This window comes from Amblyomma maculatum, chromosome 10 (genome assembly GCF_055883805.1).
Source record: "Amblyomma maculatum isolate TAMU_Amacu chromosome 10, ASM5588380v1, whole genome shotgun sequence".
Taxonomy (NCBI): domain Eukaryota; kingdom Metazoa; phylum Arthropoda; class Arachnida; order Ixodida; family Ixodidae; genus Amblyomma; species Amblyomma maculatum.
Window position 1 is genome coordinate 144,103,310 of NC_139353.1, and position 25,382 is coordinate 144,128,691.

The window sequence follows — 25,382 nt, forward strand, 5'->3', positions numbered from 1 at the left end:
GGTACCATCTAGTTTGCGAACTTGTTCCCATACCTTTTTGGATGTGATGGAACTGTTTATAGATGAAACATAGTTTTTCCAAGATGTTTTCTCTGCGCTGCGACGAATATATCTTGCTTTTGCTCTTGCTTTCTTAAAGTTCATTAGGTTCTCGTACGTTGGGTACCTGCGAAAGACACCCCAGGCTTTATTTTGTTGTTTTTTTGCTTCCTTACATTCCAGTGTGTACCACAGTTTATGATTTGGTTGTATTTTGCCCGAGGACTGGGGGATAGCAAGGTGAGCAGCAGCAAGGATACGGGTCGTGAAAAGCTCATTTAATTCATCTACACTGAGGCTGTCTGAAAAAATGTTTTCTAAATTGGCTTCTGATTTGAACAATGACCAGTCGGCTAGGTGGAGCTTCCAGCGACGTGGTTTAGAAGGGATGATTGATGGAGAAGATAAAAGCTCAATAACAACAGGTAGATGATCACTTCCATACGGGTTGTCTATCACGTCCCATTTAAAACAATTAAAAATTGATGGCGAGCAGAGGGATAGATCTAAACAGCTCATTTTTCCAGACCTTGGTGAGCAGTATGTTTGCTTCCCGGTGTTCAGCAAACATATGTTGTTACATAATATAAAATCCTCTAATATGCGGCCTCTAGTATCTGTTAATTCACTGCCTCAAAAAGATGAATGGGCATTAAAATCACCAACTACCAGATAAGGCTCTGGCAGCTGGTCTAAAAGCTCCTCTAAGTCATGGAGGTTTACTGGTGAATGAGGTTGAAGATATAAGCAGCATATCGTTATCGTTTTAAAAAGCAAAGTGGTAACAGCTACGGCTTCGTATTTAGTTTTGAACTTGATTTGTCTGGTTGCAACACCACTCTGGATAACAATAGCGACACCTCCTGATAATCTACCAGACTGCTCCCGGTCACACCGAAAGACTTTATAATTTTTTAGAATGTTTTTATGTTCAGGTCCTAGGTTTGTTTCTTGTAAACAGATGACGAATGGAGAGAACGTGTTTAAGAGATCTTTTACATCACTATAGTTGTTAATTAGACCTCGACAGTTCCAGTGAATGAGGAACGCCATATTGGGTGGATTTTGTTGAGAGTTAAAAATTTAGGTTTCGGGTCTCTCAGGGCCCGTTATTCGGGGTTTGTCCCTTTTTTTCTTTTCAAGGGAGTTGTGCCGGCGCAGAAGCGGCGGCGAACTAAGACTAGTGTCCATCGCTTCCTCGGAGGCGCTGGACGTCCGCTGGTCAGCTGCGGGTGCTTGTGTTTCAGGCTTCTTCTGAACGGAAGCCTTTTGGGCTGGCGGTTGCGAGACCGGTAGGCCCTGTTTTGCAGATGGCAAGGAAGCTTTCGCTGTCCCTGCCTGGGGCGGGGGTGGTCCTGTCTGAGGCATTGCCTGGACAGGAGCCAGATTTAAGCGTGGCGTGTCGCCCCCATGCGCCACCTTGGAGTAGTCTGCCTTCGCTGTAAAAACGAATGGGTTTTTCTATTGTTTTTATGGCTATAATTTCCTTTTCATTTTTCCAAGTTTTGCATGATCTGGAGTAGGCAGGGTGCTCCCCATCGCAGTTGGCGCAACGTGGCACAGTTTTCAGAGGTGTGGTCATTTCCAGCACATCTGGCACATTTTGGACGGCCACGGCAGCTCTGTGAGCCATGACCGAAGCGTTGACAATTGAAACAGCGTCTGGGGTTGGGGATATAATGTCGCACAGTCAGTTTGATATATCCTACTTCAATAGATTCGGGGAGTGTGGAGGTGGCAAAAGTTAGGACAAGGTGCTTAGTGGGTATTTCTTTGTCATCTTTTCTTATTTTTATTCTGTGGACATTGGTTACATGCTGTTCTTTAAGCCCCTCAAGCATTTCTTCTTCTGTGCGGTTCAAGAAATCGCTCTCAGATATCACGCCACGAACAGTATTCAATGATGTGTGCATAGACACTACAATTGGGATGTCCCCAAACGACTCAAGCTTTGGAATGTTGTCATATTGAGTTTTGTCTTTGACTTCAAGCAGGAGGTCCCCACTGCCCAGCTTGGATACTTTGTATCCTGGACCCAGGGCTTGTGTGAGAGACTTGGACACGATGAAGGGAGACACCATGCGGGCTGGCTTTTCTGGTTTTTCACTGTGGATAACGTGGAACTTGGGGAATATTTCTAGTTTTTCATTAAAGAATTGAGAGGTTACTTCGGTCCGCCTTTTCTTTGTTTGGCGATCATTTTGTCTTGAAGAAGCCATAAAGTAAGTATGCTGTTCGGTCACAGTGCCAGCCACCCACCATCGAGCCCAACAAGGGGACGGGGCAGGAGTTAAATAAATAAGTCCTACCCTCGCCAGCTGTAGACAGTAACTATAACCTAATATGGGTAACCCAGGGTAGTTACACCACACACGGTTAACCCTAGCCGCCCGGAAGAATCCAAGAAGAGAGAAGAAGACAGGAGAGCTGTAGGATAGAAGATAGGAAAGTGAAAGATGGAGGGGAGGATAGGAAAAGGCGACTGCCGGTTCCCCCCGGGTGGGTCAGCCCGGAGGTGCCGTCTATGGGAAGCGTGGGCCAAAGTGGTGTGTTGCCTCCGCCGAGGGGCCTTAAAGGTCCAAACACTCGGCATCGGCTCAACCACCAGGATCCCCTTTTCCCCAGACACGGCGATGCCACGCACGGCTAAGCGTGGGTGCTCGGGGTCCGTGGTGTCGCACAGTACACGCAAACATCTGCTTTAACAGATGCCCCCTGCGGGGAGATCCGAAAAAATGGTCCTACCGTTTGAAATATGGCATCTAGGGGATCCAGCACTTGATGTCTTCCAGTTCCGAATGAAATCCGGTGGCGAAAAAGCGTTGGTCCGGTGAAATCGGTCAAAATTTGCGGAGCCGAAGTGACGCGTGTCCGCCTACTTCAACCGCCATGAAGGAACTCCTACGTCGGCGAAAAACCGAGGTCTATAGTCCAACGTCACGGCGTGATGGACGTAGCGAGCGCGAGCCGACGCGGCCCAATGTCGCCGACGCGCAAATAGAATCTCGCCTGTTTCTCGTCGACCGAGTCAGCCGCGTCGGCCACGCATCCCAGCATTCCTCACGCGCAGTGAAGATGGCGGCTTGCATGTAGACAGCGACCGCGCGCGCATTTCAGACACCGTTGCGGAAAAGCTGCTAGAAGGCATTCGAGGGCAGCCCTCGGTCTATGATACCAAGCGGATTGACTACAGAGACGTTCAGAGGAAAGAAAAATGCCTGGGATGCAAACTGTCAGTAGAGCGGCCGGGCACAGCTGTGAGTTCTTCGCTGCGGTGCGTGTGCCATACACGTTTTAATGCACTGCTCTAGGAGGTGTAACGATGGTGTTGTTTCACTTATCTGCAGTACATTCAGTGGAAAAATACTAAAATCTGCGGAAGCGGCTTCGCATAGAGTTGTGACCTGTACACGCCGGAATCGAAGGCCGTACTCGATTTGGCCACACGGAACGTCAGCGGCTCAACAACCAGGGAATTCGCGAAATTTATGGAATTCTACAGAAACTGCGGCCGGCTGAAAAAGTGATCCTCATTACTCTGTAATCTATAACTCTTCTGTATTCGTACAGATACTTAAATTATGATTAGTTTTCAGTAAAACACGCACGTACACAATCATCGTTCCGTCTGTAGCCGTCGTCGACGCGGGCTCAGACCGTTGCTGGGCTGGACGTTTCCACGGCTGGCTGTACATGCTTTGTGCCATTTGAACATTCGCAGTAAACACACCGCATCATTGCCTTGATCACAACAATAATTAGTGCCTCGATAGGCAGCCAGTTCGTCCCTGTAGGTGACCTGTCGTCTGCTCGAAAATGCACACCGAAAACGTACCGGCCCTCGAGGTCGTCTTGAGCGCATGCGCGACGCGGCACCGGGCACGCCAGCCGCGCCAGACTGTAGAAGCAGCAGTTTTTTGACGCACCCGTCGTAGCCGACGTGCCGTGGCCGACGTCGCGGACTCAGCGAGTCGCGTCGAAAACGTAGGACTATATACGGAACGTAGGACGGAACGGAACGGACACACAGCGGGGCATGGTAGGCCGGCGTTGCTGCGACCCGGTTAGAATAAGCTAGAAGCTTGGTGCAACCGGGTGAAAATAAGCAAATCGTTATTGCAACCCATGGATTGGCTTGGCTTTGTTTATTATTTTCGGATTGGGGTTTTTGCAGGAAAGCCCAAGGCAGATCACGTGTCGTGTGTTTGTAAACGACGTTTGGAATGTGTGGTCGTGTGAATCGCGATTTTTGCGCCGTGCACATTTCGTGCCTCAGTGCTCATCTTGCAGTTTCTTCATGGATTACGTTAGTAACGACAGAGGCGATAGACGCGCAGTAGAGGCTTCGTGCATCCACGGAAGTTGAAAGAGGGCTCCTACCTGCGGACCCCGTCGGTCTCTCCGTTCATTCTGCAACAAATCATATTTGCGTGTTGCTTCACAAACAGGGCGTCTTGGATTTATTTTTGAAGCATGAATGGTGCACAGTGTGGCATACTAGAAACCAAGAGCGTTTGTAAAAGGCCTGTGTATGGTGATCGTGATTTGGTTTGTGCTGCCATGGAAGAAGAATATTCTCAACGTGTAGGTGGTCTTGGCTTTCGTTTTGAAGGTTGCGGTGTTTATGTAATCACCGTATGTGATCGCTTGGCTGATTCTGGAAGGGCGTTTATGTGCTCTTTCTTTTGCAGTGCCGGGCACTCCAGATAAAACGGGTCTTTTCGAAGCTGCGAGCAGTTTTCCCAAAACTGCCGTAGCGAAAGGACACTTCTATTTCGCGTTATTCACGAGGTGTGCGCGTTCGCGTAGTGTGCAAGAGTATGTAAAAAATATTTAGCATTCTCCCGTTTCTACGTTCCCTGAATCGCACAGGGTATAGGCACTAAGATGGAGCCGAAATGGCCCCTTTCGCCCTCAATATATCCCAATATTAACTTCGAAAAAATATCCAGCAGGTTCGGTACTCGATTTTCTTTTACCGCTTTTCCGAAGTTGCGTCGCCTGTCTGCACGCATTTTTCACGTTGCCTGCATTCTGCTAAAGCTGCCTGAATTGAACAAACCTCTATCCACTAGTTTGATCCAAGGCTTTCTGACCGACCGCGCGCGGTTTGTTACTGCTAATACCCAGTCCTCTTTTTCAAAGTTTTCTTTCAGCTATGTGTTCCACAAAGCACTGTCCCTTACTTTTAACGATCTCCCTTCAGTAACTTCTACCATCCACATTTTAGTTGACTGTGTACTTCGCTGCTCTGTAACCAACTCGTCCGACGCTTCTGCCTTATATCTATATCTAATTCGCATACAATAGTGATGTGCTATGTGTCCTCCGTCCCTGAGAAGCTTTAGACTGTTGATATCTTCTCACCACTGCCAAAACAACACATCCTACTTACAAAATTAACACTAGTACTACTTTTTCAAAGAATTCGTTTAAGCACCTTGGTGTTCACCTCGCTAATGGCTTAACATTGTCTTGCCTTGTAAGCCATGTAACTAATTACTCTAATAGAACTGTTGGATACCTCTATCGTAACCTACCCATGGCTGGCACCTTCTTGTGTAAAATTACTAGATTACAAAACCCTTGTGTGATCACAACTTTAATATACCAATCATATAGTTGGTCCACACTACTGTAACTTTACTGAACCTTATGAGCCTGTTCAAAACCATGCCACCAGTTTCATTCCCTTGAATACTCCTTCAGCATCTCTGCCATGAAATCTGTTACAGTCTCTGTTCTCGTCACTGTACTTCATGCCCCTGCCTTTATCACAAGCTTTTCATACAAGACCTCATGGCAGTCGTCTCGGCTAACCAGTGTATAGAACACCTCGCACAGGTCATCGTAAAAGTGCCGTTTCACCGCATGCCCGCACAACTACATTTCATGAGTAATTCTTCACAAGCACTGTTCACAACTGGAATCATCCCTCATCAGTGATCCTGTAAGCTTCAATACTGCCATCGAAGAACCTGTCTAATCATAGCCATGTATACCACTAGCCTGTCGCCATTTATCACTGTGCACAAGCCCATTGCATGTGCACAAGCCTTCTGTAAAGCCTCACATTAGAACCTCTGAGGTATCAATAAACACATAAATAAAAGCGTGGTTGATAAAGATTCCTTACAATATGGGAACTGTGATTATGTTCGGCAGGAATATATATATATATGTAACTGGATCATGTTGAACGGTGTTAAGCTTGAGCTTGGTACAATTGTCTTTCCTGTGATATTGAACTTAGAAATTAGGATACTGAGTGATAACACTGACATGGTGGCTTGCCTTTTGAACTTAGAATGAAGTTAGAATTTGCAGTATTCCTTTCTTTGCATTCATCCTAAATGCAGGGGTGAAAGTGCTGCTCCATTTGCTTCATTCTGCTCCAGCCTGCTTTCCCTGCTCCAAAATTGCTCCAACTCGACTGCATCAATGTTCTGACATTAAATTTTGTGGAGCACGGTTTTGCCGAACAGTGGGCCATTACTGGTATTGACAGCAAGAACCGCAATCCGAAACGATTAAGTTAAGTGACTATGAGAAGCGCAGCTGGGCAATGGTCTGTTATGAGTTCTGTATACAGGGTATGTGGCTGGTGTAGTCAAAACGATGGCAGCACACCGGTAGCAGAGGTGTAATGCATCTCACCCGAGCCTAATACGTATAAAATTTTAATATACTAGAAAAGTATGCAGCATAATGTTTGCTTATAAGCAAATTTGAGGAATTCGTTACGGAAAATGTTTTGTGCACTTGATATAGCACCTACTCCCAGCCTTTTGAATCGCCTGTGGTGAGGGAAATGAGATCAGCGAGTGAAGCAGGCGCACCAAACTACTACGAGGTAGCGAAGCACTGGAAGTGGTAGGCGAATATGTTTACTTAGGACAGGTAGTAACCGCAGATCTAGATCATGAAAGGGAAATAACCAGAAGAATATGATTGGGATGGAGTGCATTTGGTAAGTATTCTCAGATTATGACTAGTATCTTACCGGTACTGCTCAAGAGGAAGGTATGCAGCAGTTGCCATCTTACACTTACTCACCTATGGAGCTGAAATGTGGAGGCTAACGAAAAGGGTTGTATTTAAATAGAGGACAACGCAGATGACTATGGAATGAAAAATGGTAGGTGTAACGTTAAAAAATAGGAAGCACATAGAGTGAGTTAGAGAAATAACTTGAGTTAATTACATTCTAGTGGAAATCAAGAAGATGAAATGGGCATGGGCAGGGCATGTAATGCGTAGAGAGGACAACCGATGTTCGCTTAGGGTAATAAACGATTCCAAGGGAAGCAAATTGTCACAGGGGACAGCAGAAAGTTAGGTGAGCGGATGAGGCTAAAACGTTTGCAGGAGTAAAGTGGATGCAGCTAGCACAGGTAGAGGAGTATGGGAGAGGCTTTCACCCTGCAGTTGGTATAGTCTGGCCGATGATGATGACTACGAGCTATTGGAAACTTGTCCAGCTGCAACGAACTACACGGTTTGTTTCTAGCGATTCTGCTGTGAATACAAGCAGGTGCTTCACCATCTAGCCTGTAATGCCTACGACAGACAAAAGCACACTTGGAACTCTTATGGAGGTGATGCCACTTAGGTGCCAGTCACTAAATGTGTTTTCAAAAGTGTTGGAAAGTCATACAGGGCCTATCGCCAGTGTTGAAACTAAGATAGCTCAAGCAATAATTTGAGCAGCCACAGAGGGCCATAAAGTAATGAATTTGAAGGGGAAAAAGGCTATACTTAAAGTGCCACCTATCTTCCCTGAAGGTGTTACTGGTCAGTACCCAAAAATTTATCGGCATAGGCGCAGGATCAAAAAGAATATGCACAAGATAGAAAGCAGAAATGTACTGTTCATTGATGTGAACTTCGAACTAGTGGCAATACTTCAGTGCATCAAAGTGGTGAAGTCCACCTTTGAATCTTATAAAACAATATAAATCTCTTAGTTAAACGATCTTCAATTATGAAGTGTAGAAGGCAGCATTCCATTTGCTGCTATTTAACCCTTTGACTGGTTTTGCCGTACAGGTGCTGCGGCCGCATGCCGTCCCGCGGCGTTTTTGCAGTACAGGTATTGCACTAAACGCATAGCGTTTGAAATAGTTTGACACTGGAGGTGATTTCTTTTTTTTTTTTTCAGAATATTCGACAGTCAAAGAGTTAAGTGAGGAAGCTAGAATTCTATTATTAAAAGCGAGTCTAGAATCTTGCTCCAAGACATAATGTGATTGATCCAAAACTCTTGCTTTATTGCTTCAAAGCTGCTCCGAAGTTACTTTATTACTGCTCCCTGAGCTGCTCTAAAATGCTTGAGCCTGCTTCCACCTGTGTAAATATGATTACTTTCTTCCCCTGTACGGCGCTTCAACCAAGAAAAAGCTCGGTTATAATTTCTTTCCCGTGTTTTTTTGATTGTGTGATTAAACTATTTAAACTAATATCCTGCCTTGAGGTCTTAACCAACTTAATAATCTCCTTAATAATAAGCGAAGCATATAAGCAGAAGGAGCGATCACTTTTTGACATTAGATGTTGCAGAAAGTCAAGTTCATCATGGTTGACAGCAAAGTCTTTGTAATAAATTTATGACTGTATCAATACTTGTGCATGTTACTATTGGAATGAGGTCTTTGAGATTGAGATAGATGTGGTCAGAGGTAGGGAGATGAACACAGCACCGACTGTCAACTGAGGTTTATTGGAAAACTGAGAAATTTATGCACATTTTCATAGCATGTGACTCAGCCGAAGTCAAAACATCATATACACGTTTTCTCTCCTAACAAAGCATTGACAAAAAACAAAAAAATAGTAACAATAAACAAGAAATCACAAAAATCCAAAACGCAAGTGAAGTAGTATACACCATGAGCAAGCACATGCCTCACCGCTAAACATTCGATGAAGACAAATGAAAAAGCCAGGTTGAGCTGTATATGGGCTTCCGTTGTCAAAATGTAAAGTATGAATAAGCAGGATTAAGTCGTGTCGTTAGCCTTAAAAACCACCAGATATAGAACTGAAGACTGCCATACAAGAAAAGATATAACATACTAAGCGTTTTGAGTAAACCTACGCTACTTACAGGATCTCAAGTTCTTTTTCACTGAGCATTATCGAAGGCGCACTGACGCACAAGCCCTTTTTCTGTTTGATGACTCTTGCCTCCAGAATTTCTCTTATTTCTCTTCTACCAATAATCCTTGTTTTGTGAAGCCCAGTGCTTAAAGTCTGGCTCAATCGGAGGGGGTCTGTAGTGATTCGAGCATTGGTGGAAAGGGAAATAAAGAGAGAAAGTGGCTGGTTGCCTGTTTTGCAAATCGTTTTACACAAAGGGGAGAAATCATTATTTTTCTCCATCTCTGGTTTTTATTAATACTCAATGTGAAACTGTTGAAACGATAGAGAAGAAATCTTCCAATTACACCACTGACAAGAACAAAACAATGGTTACCTGGTTTGTATTCTTACAGTCCTCATGCTTGAATTCAAGCTTGTGGGGATCTCGGACCCCTCTTAAATATTAGGGGGGGGGTCTCTGACACACCCCCTGGCTTTAAGCCCTGTAGAAGCCAGGGCATACAACCTGTGCACCTGCTGCAGTGCAAAGCAACGTTTCCTTCGCAGATGTTTCTTTTTTGCAAGTTTTTCATAGGTGTAATTGTGTTCTCAGAGCCGTTCATTGAGGCGTCTACCCGTTTATCCAATGTAATGTTTCCCACAGCTTAATGGGATCTCATACACCACACCTGTGCTGCAGGGTACAAATAAAGTCGGGTGTTTTATGCTACATGCGCGTCGCTGCACACCACAAGTTTGAGTGATCCTACAAAGCTTCGATAACTTTTGCGAAGCTGTAAAAACTACTTCGATATTTACTTTTTTGCCTATTCGTTTCAAATCATGCGATATGCTGTGCAGATAGGGTATTGCAACCAGATTTTGTTGTATTCTGTCCGCTGTGTTGGGCATAGCTTCCTTGCTGTTTGTTTTCATTTTCTTATAGGTTTCTTCAGCAACTGAGATGACACCACGTTCCGGATAGCCGGCTTCTTTCAACCTGTCAATTTGATTAATGAAGCTGCTTTCCAGGCATTTTCAAGATTATCTCATTCTTTTTTTGACACCTCTTCCTTTCTTCTGTCACTAAATCTCGTGTCAAACTTAAAATGGGAACAAATTTTCTCACCATCCCGGCACATTTCATTTTCCGCACTTTTGTTTCCCGACCTGGTGGGCTTGGCTAGTCTTGCATCAGCTGACGGACTGGTTGGCCTTGGTGACCCGTACTCGGGACATTCTCGGCGCCTAATATTCCGTGTCATTAAAGTTTCTTCCTCCTCCCAGTGCATTTCTTTCTTTACCGTTTCCACCTAAAGCATCTTGTCCCAGCTATATCTCCCATTTGCATTAACCTAGAACACTGCTTTTCCTTTGCACCATTGCCATTCAGTCCCCTATTCATCTTGACTCTCCTCCTTTTAATTGGTGTACCTGGCTGGAGTCCTCCATGTCGAAGTGACAGATGGCTCTGGTTCTACAAGTTGCAAACCTCTTTGGCACTCATTTTTGTAGCCAAATAAAGTTTATTACTACTACTTCTACTAGGTCTTGAAGTACAGTTTAAAGAGTTGAGGAAAGGTCTACAAGGACCAGCATAGCTGAGAGCGAAACTTAAAAAACACAATTAGACCTTAAACTTGGGTCGTTTTATTTTGCAGTTCATAACTTATATTTTGGATAGTTACAATGAAGCTCTGAATGGTCGCTTTTGATCGTGCTTCTATACCTTAATATTTCTAACTAAAGGTATGAATGCATTCTAGAAAAGAAAGCAAAAGCCTTCAGGTCTAGGCTTTTTTTTGTGCAAGATACTGTGCTTCTAAGTGTTGCAATTTTTTTGAAAAATTTGGCATTGGCAGAACAGCCAAGTTGAGTATTAAATTTGGGTAAAATGAATTCTGCTTTAACCATACACTATAAAATTGCCCAGTACTCTTGCTGAATTTTGGGGGTGCTATTAAAATCACTTGTTCTGACATTTCAAAAGTTTTTTTCTGTTTCTTCTTTGGCTGCATATACTGCAGCTAAGTCTCTTGATTTTAAGCGAGTATCTCAATTTTAAGGCACTTTTGATGACTCCTTTTCCTTTCTTAGAAATTTTTGCCTCAAATTCAAGTTAGTTATTTCATACAAAGAGGAAGCAGCCACAGTTAAGCAATTACTGTAAGCGTCTTGATGAGCTGGCCCATCAGGTGATGAGGAATGCTTTGTATAAACTGATTCACTAAATGAGAAGCATGGGCATGTTCAATTCAAATAAAATTAGCTACCTTTTCTTAATCTTCAAAAAGCATTTGACACAGTGACCCTTAAGATTTTAACTACCAAACTGAACTACTTAATTGTCTTCTGCTGTCCATTTATTGCTATTCTTATGAATTTTGGCATCAGATTAAACAACCAAATCAAACCTGGTGATAATGTATCAGTAAAGGGGCCTGTAAAGGGTGGGGTTTATTCCATCTTCCATACTTTTTTCCTTAATTTAATAACACAAGCCCCAAAATTTAAACTTCCACGAGTTTGTCCTTCTAGAATGAACAAATTATGTCACTAAGTGTTCTACAATGCAGTTTCAGTGAATAAGAATCTGTTGGCACCATGCAGGGGGTCATGCCGACGCCCATGTCAGTATCTATATCAGTGTAAACTTTCCCAAAACATAATTCTGTTGGCGTATTTAGCGCAAGAAATTTTGATGCGCGGGCTAAATTGAAACCACTGTGATGATCGAGCGCGTACCTGGCCTCTATTTTTTCGAAAAAATAGAGGAGGCTATGACCTGGCTCTCTTATGAGCCGCTTCATATGCATGTGCGGGTATACCTTGCTCTTGAAGCTTGCCGTCCCTCCTGGGCGCTACGAAGGAGCAAGTGACAACTTCGGAGCAGTACGTTGCCATCTACGCTACCTGCTCGGGTAGTTTCAGCCGTACACAGGCGAAACCGAAACTATACAGCGGGTAAGCGCAAATCGCCATGCTAGTCATGCATGCTGATCTTTACGATTCAATACGCGCGCACCGCCGCGGGTGTCACTCCTTTTATAATGTTCGGGAGCGCCCGGGAGGAATGGCTAGCGAAGCGATCGTACAACGTACACCCGTACATATATATGCCGCGCGCACTAAATTATCCTCGACCGAGAGGTTTCGTTTTCTGCCATGCTCGGCCTAAATTCATGTGCTAAAAGCGGGGACGATAATGGTGTTTCCAAAAATTAAAAAACTGATATAGATATTACAATTGCGACCTCAGCAAGCCTATAGCTGTTAGTAAATGAGGCGCTAGTGCGAATGACTGGTTAAAAAGTATTATCAGTTATATACAAGCGCCTGCTTAAATAATTGTTACCACGTGTTACCTAGCTATTGCCTGCTCCACACCACCGCAGAAATCGCACCGCATACACGGGCACAATTAAAAGCCTCCAGCCGAACCAACCCGTGAAACTGCATGTTAATTCTGCAGTGTCCGCAGTCCCGGCATAGTTTCTTTTTTCACGACTCGCACCCGCAGCAGCGGAGCCAGCTGCAACGAATTGCATGCCACCCGTAAGCGTGGCGTCGATCGGCATTGCAGTGCACCATTGGGATCATTTAAGAGCCAACAGATCCCGTACGTCTTTGTTGGCCAGCGTGTATACACGAACTGTCTGGCGACTCGATCAGGGTAAGCCTTCGACCAGAAGGTGTCTTCGTGCCAGGAATTGCATGGTTGCGATTTTATAGGAGGTCGAAATTGAATTGCGATGTCCCAGTGGAAGCTAGGTGGAACGGGACTGCATGGCCATGTCACAAAAACGTAGCAGCCGCGGGCAAAACCAAGCACCCAACAACGCAACAGTGTCTTATGCAGTTCCCCCCCCCCCCCCCCTCCCCCGCTGTGCTGGTGCGGTTGGCGTACTCGACTTCTGTGTCCAAGGGTGTGGGATTTAATCCTGACTGGGGTGACTGCTTTTCGATGGAAGCGAAAACTAACAAGGGGCCCGCGTGTACTGCGCGGTACGGGAAAAACCCAGCTAGGTGGTCGAAATTCTCGGAGCCTTCCACTATATACGGCGTATCACCTGATCGAGTTGCTTTGGGACCTCACAAACCAAACCAAACCATCTTTTGCAGTGCAGTTTAATTGGTCCCCCACGTACCCACGTACCTCGCATACACAGCATATGTAACGCGACTCATTCGAACATTTGGCCTGATGAGCTATTATTCGAACTGAAGTGGAAGCGCGAATTTTCATGTGGCGCTTGATCTCAGTGCGTGGTTATGCATATGTTTGTTGTGAACATAGAATATGGAAAAAGAAGTAAATTTTTTTACTATATATTTTGCGCGGCCGGATTTACAAGCAATGGTATATCCAGCAGCCAAATGACCGTGTATATCGAACAATTTGTTCAAATTATTCCATGTTGGTCTCCAACAAATCCAGTGCGTAAGATATGCATCAGAGTGCATCGCCGAACTTTCATCCTTTGACGTGCTCTTTATTCGCTTCGCCGGTTCCGCGACTGCCATAGGGCTGCGCTGTAAACTAAACTCGATAAAATATTTTATTTATGTGCTCAATTAGTAGAGCTGGCTTACCTGCTTATAGTGCAATAATCAGCGAAAACTGATGGCCATTTTTAACCAAACTGGAAAGAGGGTTGAATCCGTGCCGCGAAGGGCGTGGCGTCGCTGGGAGAATCGACGGCGACGATGCGCCGGCCGACAACTGCCAGTCGATGACGAGACTCATTGCATGCTTGGTTTGTAAAGGTGACCACTGCACAAGTGCTGCCGATACTTTACGTCGCAAGAAAGAAGTGAAAGCGATTAAGTTGACTTACGTTGCACTCTCTCCAGACGTTTTAATTGAGCAGTAGCCCGTCCATGTTTGGTGTCAGTGCTGCGTTTTCATTTTTAGTATCAACCAAGCAGCTCGATTAGACCACTAATAATTGTGCTTGAGGGAGTATATATGACAAACACTAAGTGACGACTAGATATATCAAATTTTCTTTATTAAAAATAGTAGTTGGCAGGGCCCTTACCTGCAGGTATACTTAAAGCCTGATAGCATCTGGTTTAAGCACCCTTCCATATATATTTCATGAAAATAAGGTTAAGCCTAGCTGAGTCCACTTAGAAAGGTACCCTCTCGCAAAACATAGCTTGCCAGTGCGAAAGCACGAAGGTGCTGTATAGAAACTAGCAGATGTCATCCTTGCATGATGGAAACTGGCAGCTTGAAATATGAAATCTATGTGTGCCAGGAGGAATTCTATGTAATATTAAGCATTGCAATACTTTGCTTGAAAGCATATGCTTTTTTTTTTTTTGCTCATTCGTTTCATTCACAGTGCACATGGGGTGTCCACTCGGAGACATTTACTCTAGCTTCGTCCCTGACAGAGTACTGCCAAATTTTTCACTGCAAAATTGGAAAGTGTGCCAAGCAATTAAGTAAGGAAACAATGCTATGCTTCAGAATACTCAAGCTACTAGAGGCATTAAGCTGAAGGTTTCATCATTAAAATCTTGTCAAACATGAGGATAGTCCGAAACAGAATTGATAAACTACTGATGTTAATACTGCATTTATGGTTGCAAAAATGGCTGGGATCACACGTGTATGCTGATGGTACAGTATAGCAACTTTTGCTGCTATACATACCTTAATTACTATTTCTCAATTTTTCGGAACGCTGTCATCTTGACAATGCTATTTTTTTAACTGCCGATTTTACTTACAATTACTGTGCTTAAAGGCTAAAGGTGTGGGAAAGGTTATACCAGAAACTGAAATACACCTAAATTGAGCAAATGCAACAAATATTTCGGGGGCACTTCAGCACCGCTGATAAGGAAAACATGCCACAGCATTTACAACTCCTGTATCCTCATCCCTGTACATTTAGTTTGCTACTTGTTGATTCACCAATATTAGTTTGCGCTTTTATCACACACACCAATCTGTAAAATTACGAATTACCACATTATGTAGATGAACTCCCAACACACAGATCTGACTTGCGATTCTAAAAGCCAATGAGTTTTTCTCATGTCAAAGGAGCTGCTTGGGTAGGCAGCTGGACCATACCATGGTCCCCACATCACAGACCAATCCATCCGGTCATACTATCTGCCACTCATCCTTGTCGCTCAAATTGCCTTTTTGGGCAATATGGCCTTTTAATGCAGTCACATTAAATTAGGCGAGGGCTTCAACTATTGTTACATGTAAAGAATTACTGCACACGCTTTTTTTATGCCCCTTTAGTATGCTGCCTCACCATCCCAGTAGCATAGAGGCACAGCAATAGTGTATTAAGCGGGTATCCAAGGTTAGAATCTCATTGCTACAAGCATGTCACCTCACATTTGAACACAATTCACTTTGAAGGGCCAAGATTTCAATATTTTAGTAAAGTGATTAGCACTGCCAAATATTTGAGCATTACATGAGGTGACAGTATGGGTGTAAGTATCCCACAGACAAGGGCATTGCAATTAAGAACGTTGCTGCTCATCTGCAAAATACTGAATTAAACCAATCTTATGCAATTCAACAAACACCGCCCACTGCCTTTTTAACATCAGTCCCTGTCTGCAGTTCGAAACATCTTCATTGGGTTTACCTCTAAAAATTGTCTACGAAACATATCTGTGAACTTTTCTTACTTCACTGGTTTTGCGGATAATTTCCCGTCTCAAAAGAATAACAAATACATGTGGTTCTATGACACATACAGTAAATACTTACCTTTCTAGGTAGGTTACAAAAGGGAATTAATGCAGAAGGTAGGCAGTCTAAACATAAATGAGTGTGTCAACATGGTGTTTTGGCACTGGAGTGCATTAATAATGAATGAAAAGGCACATAAGTAGGAATACTTTATTTTGACACAGAAGCTATGGCCAACGTGTGTGTGTTGTCATTACGCTCGTAAGTGAAGTGCAGACTTGTGAGTACACTGTTGAGCCAGTAGCACAGGGAGCAGTCAACTTGGGCCAGGGAATGCCATGCTTTGAAAGGTGGGCTGCTGTTGTGATCTCTCGACTAATATCAGTCACGTGCAGGATCGGCTGTCATGGGGAGAAAAAACAAAAGAATGCAAGCTCAGAACAATAACAAAACACCCAGAGAAACTTAGAGACATACCAAATTTAAATAAAAAGATAACAGGACTGCAGACTATGCAGCAGCTCATATATTCTAATAGTGGATTTGCATATGGTCACTACACCCTCAAAAAGGAAAGAAGCACAAATGCTGAATTCATGACTAGTCAAAGGAACCAGACAAAAAGAAAAGTGTGCACCCTATAGCATAGCTCAAGAATGAGAAAAGCCAAAACAGCGAAAAGGTTACCCTAAGTAAGGCCAGTACTAGTGCTCTCTGCATGTGTGTGACAATGTATCACTGCAGTGCACATGCACAGCAGAAATGGACATCATGGGTGGTAAAGAACTGATATGAAGTTATCAACACTGGCCGCAGACATCAGAACAGACAGCTGATTGTGCTTTGGTATAACGCAAGCGTGCGGGCTTTGGTAGGTTGTGAAGCACATAAATAAACGTTGAGACATCTTGAAAACCACGTGTGCACATTTTCATTTGCTGCTGTATCCAAGAAGTTTCGCTTGCACTGTTCATTAGACGACATGCGTTGCTCTCGGATTATAGCGTTTGTCGACCACACAGCATGACTCCAGAATTGCGACTGACTCAGCTGTGAACATTTCATTTTTCTAAACTTGCGAAATCCTTCCTATGGGTTGTGAAAAAGAATGAGGAACTGTTCCACCGAAATGTAGTTGCTCGCCCTCTATAATGCACATGATGGCAGCCATAAGTCATTTTGTGCCAAACAGTAATTTCCATACAAGTAACAAAAAGTTCTCAAACTATGTGACAGGACCATAGCTATTTACTTGAGGGTGGCCACAGCAAACAGGCAACAACCACAAGATGGCCAAATCCCTCACCGAACTACAGCACCACAACAGTTGCTACAATGCTAGCATCATAAAACCTCTGGCTGTCTTTGATATATGGTCCTCATCACAAATACACCAGTTCATGTTGTTAAGGAGGCTGTCCATGAGCATCATACTTCTCAAAGCAGCTAAAAAATATTGCAAACAGAGACCAACACTTGATTTTAAGTGCAGTAGCAGCACTACTAACATTCAGTGTGTTAATGGAGTATAGACACCCTGAAACAGATAAGACAAAAATTCAATTATAAATTATTTAGCGGTTGAAGATAAAAACCAGGTGATGATCTGTACAGAGTAATGTTTTGCATGTCGTTAACAAGCAAAATGCGACCAAAATTAGGTGCATATGCTCCTGTAAGATGAAGTGCTGCACTGGCCTAGCCCAAGCAGTGTGAGTACCTCCAGTCAAAACGCTTTCAAGTGCCATCATCCATGAGATGGTTGCCCAATAGCAATCGGAATTTTCATAATGCAGCGTTCCTTATCTTCGGCCAGCATTTTTCACTCTTCCCAATGGATGCAACCCTCCCCAAAACTCCAAATTGAAGACATCAATTCAGTCATGCAGAATTGTCAATAATGACCTGAACCACAAACCAACTTGGAGAGGTGGAAGCAGGCTCGAGCACTCTGAAGCTATAAAACGGGAGTTTTGAAGCATTCAAATTGTTTTGGAGCACGTTTATAAAGTCAAAAGATTTTATTAGCTGAATTTTTAATACCTGACATACCAAAATAACCTATTTGATTTCTTTTTATTCAAAGATCAATGCATTGGTGAAAATACAAGACTAACAGCCAAAAGGTGTACAGATGTTTAAAATAACACAAATGACCTTAGTAACAGTTTGGAACAAACTAGCAGAAAATGCAATGCTCGTTTGTATACTTGATGCCCGAACGATAAGTTTGACTAAAAACATGACTCTTTTAGCTCGAGAAATGTGGACTACACCACTATGATGTGCTCAAGCACCACTAGATTAGTTCGGAGTTCACATCAATAAGCAGCACATTTCCACTCCCTATCTTGTGCATATAATTTTTTTTATCCATGCCTGTTCTGATAAAGTTTCCAAGGCACTGGTCAGTAATCCCTTCAGTAAGGATAGACTGCACTCAAGGATAGCCCTTTCCTCCTTCAGATGCCCTACTCCATGGCTTTCTGTCAGTGGCTTCTCATGTTTTCGCTTGAGTGGCACCGGAGCTTCCTTAATTTTAACATGTTAATGATAGGCCCTCTATGCCTGCCCAACACTTGTGACATTTCTAATGACTGACACCTTCATGGTGTCACACCCATAATACTGTATGTTTTTGTCTGACGTATGTTTGACAAGCTTATTATTAACAAAGAGGTTCAATGAAATAGATCTACGACTGCCAGAAACGAGGCTCATGCTGGTCTGGCTTATGGGATTTAATGTCCCAAAGCAACACAGGCTATGAGAGGCTCATGTTCTTCTATTTAGTAGAAAAGGAAAAAATTGAGGAAAGCATATAATTAACTAATAAAAACAAAATCTGCGTTGGTGATGAATGGCAATTAGCAGTGTATCTACTCTCAAATGAGAAATAACTCATTGCAAACTAGGAAAACAAAACAAAAACAAGAAACATGCCACTGTTGAGGTCCGAGACCTCCACATTATGCATCCCATGCTTTACAAACTAGCTACAATAATGGCTGTGCAATCTTTTACTTTCAAGCTATTTATGTTGCATGTATCCCAACATAGACAGCGTTCATCAGTGCTAAACTAAACCACAGCAGCAGACTTGGGAATGCCCTGTAAATACAGCAACAAGGTTAACGACTGGGCGAGTTGCCTCACCTCGTTCGCTTCTATTCTCTGTCTCGTCTTTTGGCTGGTTTAAAATGAAATACAGCAAGTGCCAAGTAGAACAAGATGTGGAGCATGGTGTCTGAAGGGTTGTGTATGAACGAGCCGCGCCGGCGTGGCACGCCACTGCTCGTAGTGTGCCCAACCTCCGACAGGCAGTGAGACTCACGGATTCGGGCAGTACAGCCAGTGTGACTCTTTCGTCTTCCCATAACTCTAGACTGTTAGAAATTAGCTGAAAAAGAATGTATTAGTTTAGGCCGTTTACAGTCTCCAAACACACCACGAAATGTCAGCTGTATTGCATTTCGCTTCTGCTTAAGGGGGGACATGGCTCTTAAAATTATTTTCCAATTTTTGACCAAATTTGATAAAACATGGCATTCTGATTCAGTTTCTTGCACTGATTTCAAACATGCAACCATTTTTCCAACTGGCCAATTAGTTCAAGAGATAATGAAATTAATTGTTCATAATTTGCAGAAACAATGAAAAATAACAGCACTACAAAAATTCACATGGACACTTTGCTAGGTACTAGAAAGAGTAATGAATACAATGTTAGGAGCATTTGTTTTTTTTAACAAATATTAGCGATGTTATAGCAGTTCAAAGTTTTCAATTTTGCTCTAAATCAGACAGGAAGGCACTCACATTTGGAGCAGTGAATTTTAAACTGCTATAACATCGGTAATATTTGTTATACAAAAGTGCGCGTAACATTGTATTTGTTATGCTTTCTAGTACCTAGCAAAGTGTTCATGTGAATTTTTTGTAGTGCGGTTATTTTTTCATTGTTCCCGCAAATTATGAACAATTTCATTTTATCTTTTGAACTAATTGGCCAATTGGAAACATAATTATATATTTGAAGTCAGTGCAAGAAACCAAATCAGAATACGAGGTTTTATCAAATTAGTTGAAAAACGTAGGAAAAATAGCTTTAAGAGCCATGTCCCCTGTTAAGGATGGCGACAACGAGACAAACGCGAGAGCTGCCGCTTTCAACTATTGTGACAAGAATTCCCCACCGGAAAGGAACGCGGAGTGTTTGGCCAGACGGCGACAGCAGCCCAAGCCGGGCCATCGGGAAACAAAAAGGTTCAAGTGAATCCCGGTGTCTTCCCGCCTGGGTCAGTACCCTCAAGCCGGCCACGCGGTCATCCCCTTAGTCTGGCCGACAGCGCGCAACGGCCCTTGCGACGCAGACGGTGTGGCCCAGACCAAATCCTCGCTAGCCATCTACACTACGCTTCTCCAGTTCGTCTTGCCGACGGCGCGTTCGACATGGTTCGACAAGGGAGTGCCCCCCAACAATGGGACGCAGACGCCGATCGACGCAGGTGTGTGCCAGACTGTGAGACGCCGGCAGTCAGTGAGCTCCTCGTGTGCTGCCCTTTACACTGCCACAGCGGCTTCCTCCTTCCCCACCAAGTCTAAACTTTCGAGGGTGCCCCGAAAAAGAGAGAGAGAGAGAGAAGAAAGTAATCGGACTTCTTGTGAGGAGGCTTTAATATTTAGACACCACGTGCAGCAAAATATAACATTAAAATCTCGAAACGCAAGGTAGCCAATTGCATGCGTATGTAGTCTTCACGCCATGCCAAAACGACCGTTCGTCAAGTGTAGGTATCACCTCCGTCAAAGAAAGAGAAAGCCAATATTCTTCTATTAATGTATCTGTGAACTGGAAGCGACGGTGGTAGAAGAAAGACAAGAAGCTCAGGCGGCGTGCCCGCCCTGTGGTGTGCGAGAGGCGTTGTTATATCATAGCTATATTTATCGCACCGCCGCCAGGGCCGGCATGTGTTCTGGCTGCAATGCTCTTCGCTGATTCTGCATGTAGAAGGTCCCCCCCACCTCCAATTTCCCCTTTCGAGAAAGATGGCGCCGTTGCGGCAGCAAGACTGTATCTGTGGCTGAGGCGTCCCGAGTGTTGAACAGCAACCTTGGAAAAGGCCAAACCTCATAAAGCGTTCAGACGTTGGCCCTTCCCAGTGGTTTGTATGAGGTTTCCAGTTCCTAGTCTCCAGTGGTATACAAAACTGATCATATGCGGAAGCACCTTATCGCAGACCAGACTGTCTGTGCTCGCTGATAGCTGAAACAGCCTCATCCAGCGCTACTCTAATTTATTAGGCGAATGCCACGCTGCACCACACTAGAGTAACCCGCACATGGCATTTTACGCTTTAAAACATGCAAGAGCGGTGTCTGACTGCTGCTCTTCAGTCACAGAGGGGAGTAATTTCATATATTCGTTTGAATCGTTCAATGTGGCCGGCGCACGTCTAATTGTTTACGACATTAATTGACTCATTTAAACATTGCTCATTCAAGATTTATCTTATTTCAACGTCAAGGAGATTTCTAAACTCTATCAAGCCTTTGCGGCTATTTTTGTTATGAGACGTTCCAATCAACAGCTAAAAATGAAAACCATACCTACGTTTGGTTTTGAATTTTCTCACAACGAAAAAAAAAAAAAACATGACATCAAAAAAAACAAAAGAGCTATGTCTGGAGTAATGGTCCCCAACCGGCTCAAGGTATGAGGATGCTGTAGCACAGGCGTCCAGATCACTTCGGCCACATGGGGTTCTTCAATGAAACTGTCATCTAAAAGCATATGCCTGCCATGCTTTCAGCTCCGACAGAAATGCTGTCTCCCAATTAGGATCAGACTAGGGTATCCCAGCTCAGTACTCGAGAGCTTTTAATGACTAAGCCACCGCGGTGCCGTAATAAGTAAATAAATAAGCTATGAAGACTAAACCTTTTTCTCGGAGCGTACCATAGTTATTCCGTCAGTTTCGTTGCTGCGACGCCGCGGATGTGTATTTTACTCTGACAAAGTGACTATAAATCTGACATCAGCTCTCTGTGTACAAGCCCGAATCCGGCTCGGGCCCGCACGTTTAAGTCCACCCCGGGTCCAGCAAAAATGTTCATGAGTCGGCCCAGACGACCCGTGGGCTGAGCCGCACCCGGCTTTTGGGCCGGCCCATGCCCACGCAGTGTCGTGTGAAGCACGTGCTACCTTCACCTGACACTTCTACACAAGGTTTGACTATCTTCTATTTTTTCGGTTCCTGGGGCTGCCTTTCAATGGGTCGCTTTCTACTTTTCGAAGTCTGAAAGGTAGGCAAGGCCAGCAGAGAATATCGTGGGGATCGCTTCCTTTGCTAGCAACGAGCAACGCTTTGTAGCACATGCCCATTTAGCTCTGTCATCCATGTTTTGGACACAAACCTGGGCTCCAAATGCCCCTCACAAACAGTGACTGTATAGCTCGGTCCTATCTTGGTATGCCGGCCGCCATAACTGGAGCAGTTCGACATCTTTTCGCACCGAAAAAAGCTGACATTTTTCATTGCAGAATATGTAGCCTGTATCGCAGTGCAGAACAATGCACGTTTTTTTCCACATTACATTACAATTTAGAATATACCATGATCGAAGAAAGGCGTGGAGCGGGGACGTCAGCGAAAGTTGAGAACTGACTGCCATTCCTTGCGGCAACAAGCGAACCTGCGGCCACCAACAGTCAACGAAGTCTCTCGCCAGCCTACAGAAATCAGCGCATCGGTATCGCCACTTACTGTTTGGTGCGGAGCAGCCCGCACACGCACTTCTATTCTAACACCATGATGCGGAGGTTGTGGGTCCGGGCCGACCAGTGGCATATGGTAGTTTTTTGCTTGACAATTACCTAAGACAAACTCATTATCCATTGACAGCCACGCCATTATGGGCATAGAGCAGCGGTCTCAAACTCATATTGCTAAGTGGGCTGCATTGATAAAGCCTTTTCTCTCATGACCCAGGAGCCAGAAAACAAAGTACAGTAAATAACGATAAAATGAACAAAAATAAGCAAAACTTCTTTTTTCCAGACCAAGCCCTTCCATTATTGCAAAAGAAAAGCAACGTGTGCTCCTTTTCGCTTGAATGCCGGACAAAAGCAGTTTCAGGATCACTCGGAGAGAGGCACTGAAATGACATACCTGTTAATAAATACCACACTTATAATCCTCAGCAAGAAAAAAAAAAAAGCACACTTGGAAATAAAAGAAAAGGCAGGATGTCTGGCTCCTTGCTTTTGAAGGCATAGTGATGTCAAATGAAAGTTCATGCAGATTAAGTGGTCAACGCCTTATCAAAAATGAATGCGTACTAACTGGGTACTAAGTCTGAGCTTATTTTAGTTCGAAATTAGGGCTGGTGGTAATGCTTTCAAAACATCGGCTAAAAATTGAGCTGGGCAGACTGCATCACGCAGCTTCGTTGGCCGTGCTCCAAGACCCCTGGTATAAAAGGATCATCTCTGATGAGCGGAAAGAGACTGCCCGGCGCTGCTACGCCAGAAGATGCAGGAGATGACAAAGCAAGTGAGTGCGAGGGCGTGCTCACAATTCTTGCTGCTACAGTGAGCCTCATTTGCTAGGCTGCTTTGATTAATGTGAAGCAACCCTGCCACAATCGGCTGGTAGGCACATCGGTGCCCGGAGAAGCTGTCACTGTTTTTAGCTGCTCAACGGCCCTGATAGTAACCAAATAAATAAATAAATAAAGTTCCTGCAGCAACTTTGTCACACGCACAAGAAAGCGACACAACCAATCTGTGTAGGAATCTTATTCGTTAAAGAAGGCAGCTTTGCTAGTTTCTCACAGCGAATTGAGAAGACAACATAGCGTGGTTTGATCTTCCATCTCGTGCAAGCATTTGTTTGTTTTTGGAGCTAGTCTGGATTTCTTAGTCTGAATCAACTGTTACATTGCACACTGTTTGCGATGCATTAATTGCAGCTGAGAAAGAAAGGCTGCGAACTACAAGCTGGACACCGCAGCTGCAGGAAGCTGCAGGAATGCTTGCTTATTCGAATCCTTCATGCACTCTATGCAAACTGGTGACCTGTGCCATGTTCCCCATGTAAAAGTTAAAACAAATGACCAGTCCCGGTGGCACAGCAATTGTTTTGAAATTAAGTACAGGGCTCACCTTGTGGCGTTGGAGCATATGCTGCCTCTGCCTTTCATAGTCCCATTTGTTCAGCCTCAGCAGCCAGCAAGCCCATGCTTGACTCCAAAACACATATCAGGAAGGTCCCTGCGTACAAATATTAGACGTCAGCTTATAAGCGATGTTTACACACACAAAAAAAATTAAGACAAGTACAAGGCGAAATCGCTTACCTCACCGTAATTAGAAAGTGGCCCTGCATACACTTGACAGTGCGCAGTCATAAAATGAGGTATGAAATCATTATTCTACACCGCGTCATTACAATGAGGGTCACAACAAAGGGTCACGTCGCACAAATGGTTAGTACGTCGTGGTGCACCGAAACGAAAAAGCTTCCCACACAGGCCTGTGTGATCCTCGCCTTTCCTGCTTCTACGCGTTGATTTGTCATGTCCTAGTATCTCCTTAAGTCCCTCCATCAGCTCAAAGACGTTACAATCATTAAATATTTATCCAGACCGCTGAGGAAAGCTCACCCAAGTTTCCCGCCCTTTTTAGGCGCACGCAAGACTGGTAGTCAGGCGTGTTTTACATGACTGATACTTTCGTGCGGTTGGCCTAATAAACGGTATTTAACCGCATGTTCCTTGGTGTCGAACTACGTTGAGCTTTCGATTGAAACTTTCTATAATACACCTTTGGGGCGTTCGGGCCCACTGCCGGCCAAGCAGGCTCAATGGTCGTCAACAGAACATTCGGCGCAGGGAAGTTGAAAACTAAATGTAGAGTTCCAGACAGCGGGCAATGACTCAATACGTGCATACTGAAATATCTAAAAAATAGAAAAAATTGCTTACGTACCGTACAACACGAGAGCGCACGGCTGGCACGGCGACGCAGCTCCCACGGCTCCGACGACCAGCCATTCTGCTACTAAAAACAACCACCTACCCACAAAACAATAGCCGGACGTGACGTTTTCCTTAAACCGGATAAGACGTCATGGGTTGCAGCAAGCATTTTGCTCCTGCAACCCGGTTGCAGGAAGCATTTCGATGCTGCAACCGGGTCGCAGCAGACGGCGCCGGCATGGTATGCAGCGGGGAGACCAATGAGAGGCATCCCTGAGCGTCAGTGCTGCCACCTGTTGGCTCCTACCGTAGTTGCTTTCAACCGCCCATGGCCTCCGAGATTACCTCCGCAAATTTCGGAGGCCACGAACCGTCACCGCCGTACGCGCCGCTGCGCATTCAGTCCGCCCGTGCAAACAGTACAACCGCTAGCGTATGGAGAGGCCTGCTTCCTGGCGCCCCGCGCCCCTGGCACGGCCGCTCAATGGAACAGCCAGGAAACGAAACCACGAAACTTCGAAGACTATGCCGGCGGCCGGCGCCGTGGAGACAGGCGAAGACGGGGGAATGGCGAGAGGAGAGGGGAGCGGAGTTGCGAGGAGGG

The 25,382-nt window shown here is 44.5% G+C and overlaps 1 long non-coding RNA gene and 1 pseudogene across 1 annotated transcript; one reads left to right on the top strand and one right to left on the bottom strand.

Moving 5' to 3' along the window:
- Window positions 1-25,382, top strand: part of LOC146177614 (uncharacterized) — a 142,239-nt pseudogene that overhangs the window by 42,537 nt on the left and 74,320 nt on the right.
- On the bottom strand, window positions 16,002-25,028 carry LOC146177618 (uncharacterized). Its single transcript, XR_014701333.1, has 3 exons — window positions 24,789-25,028; window positions 23,964-24,071; window positions 16,002-16,197 (listed from the first exon to the last, which is right to left on the bottom strand). It is a non-coding gene; the product is annotated as an uncharacterized LOC146177618 (long non-coding RNA).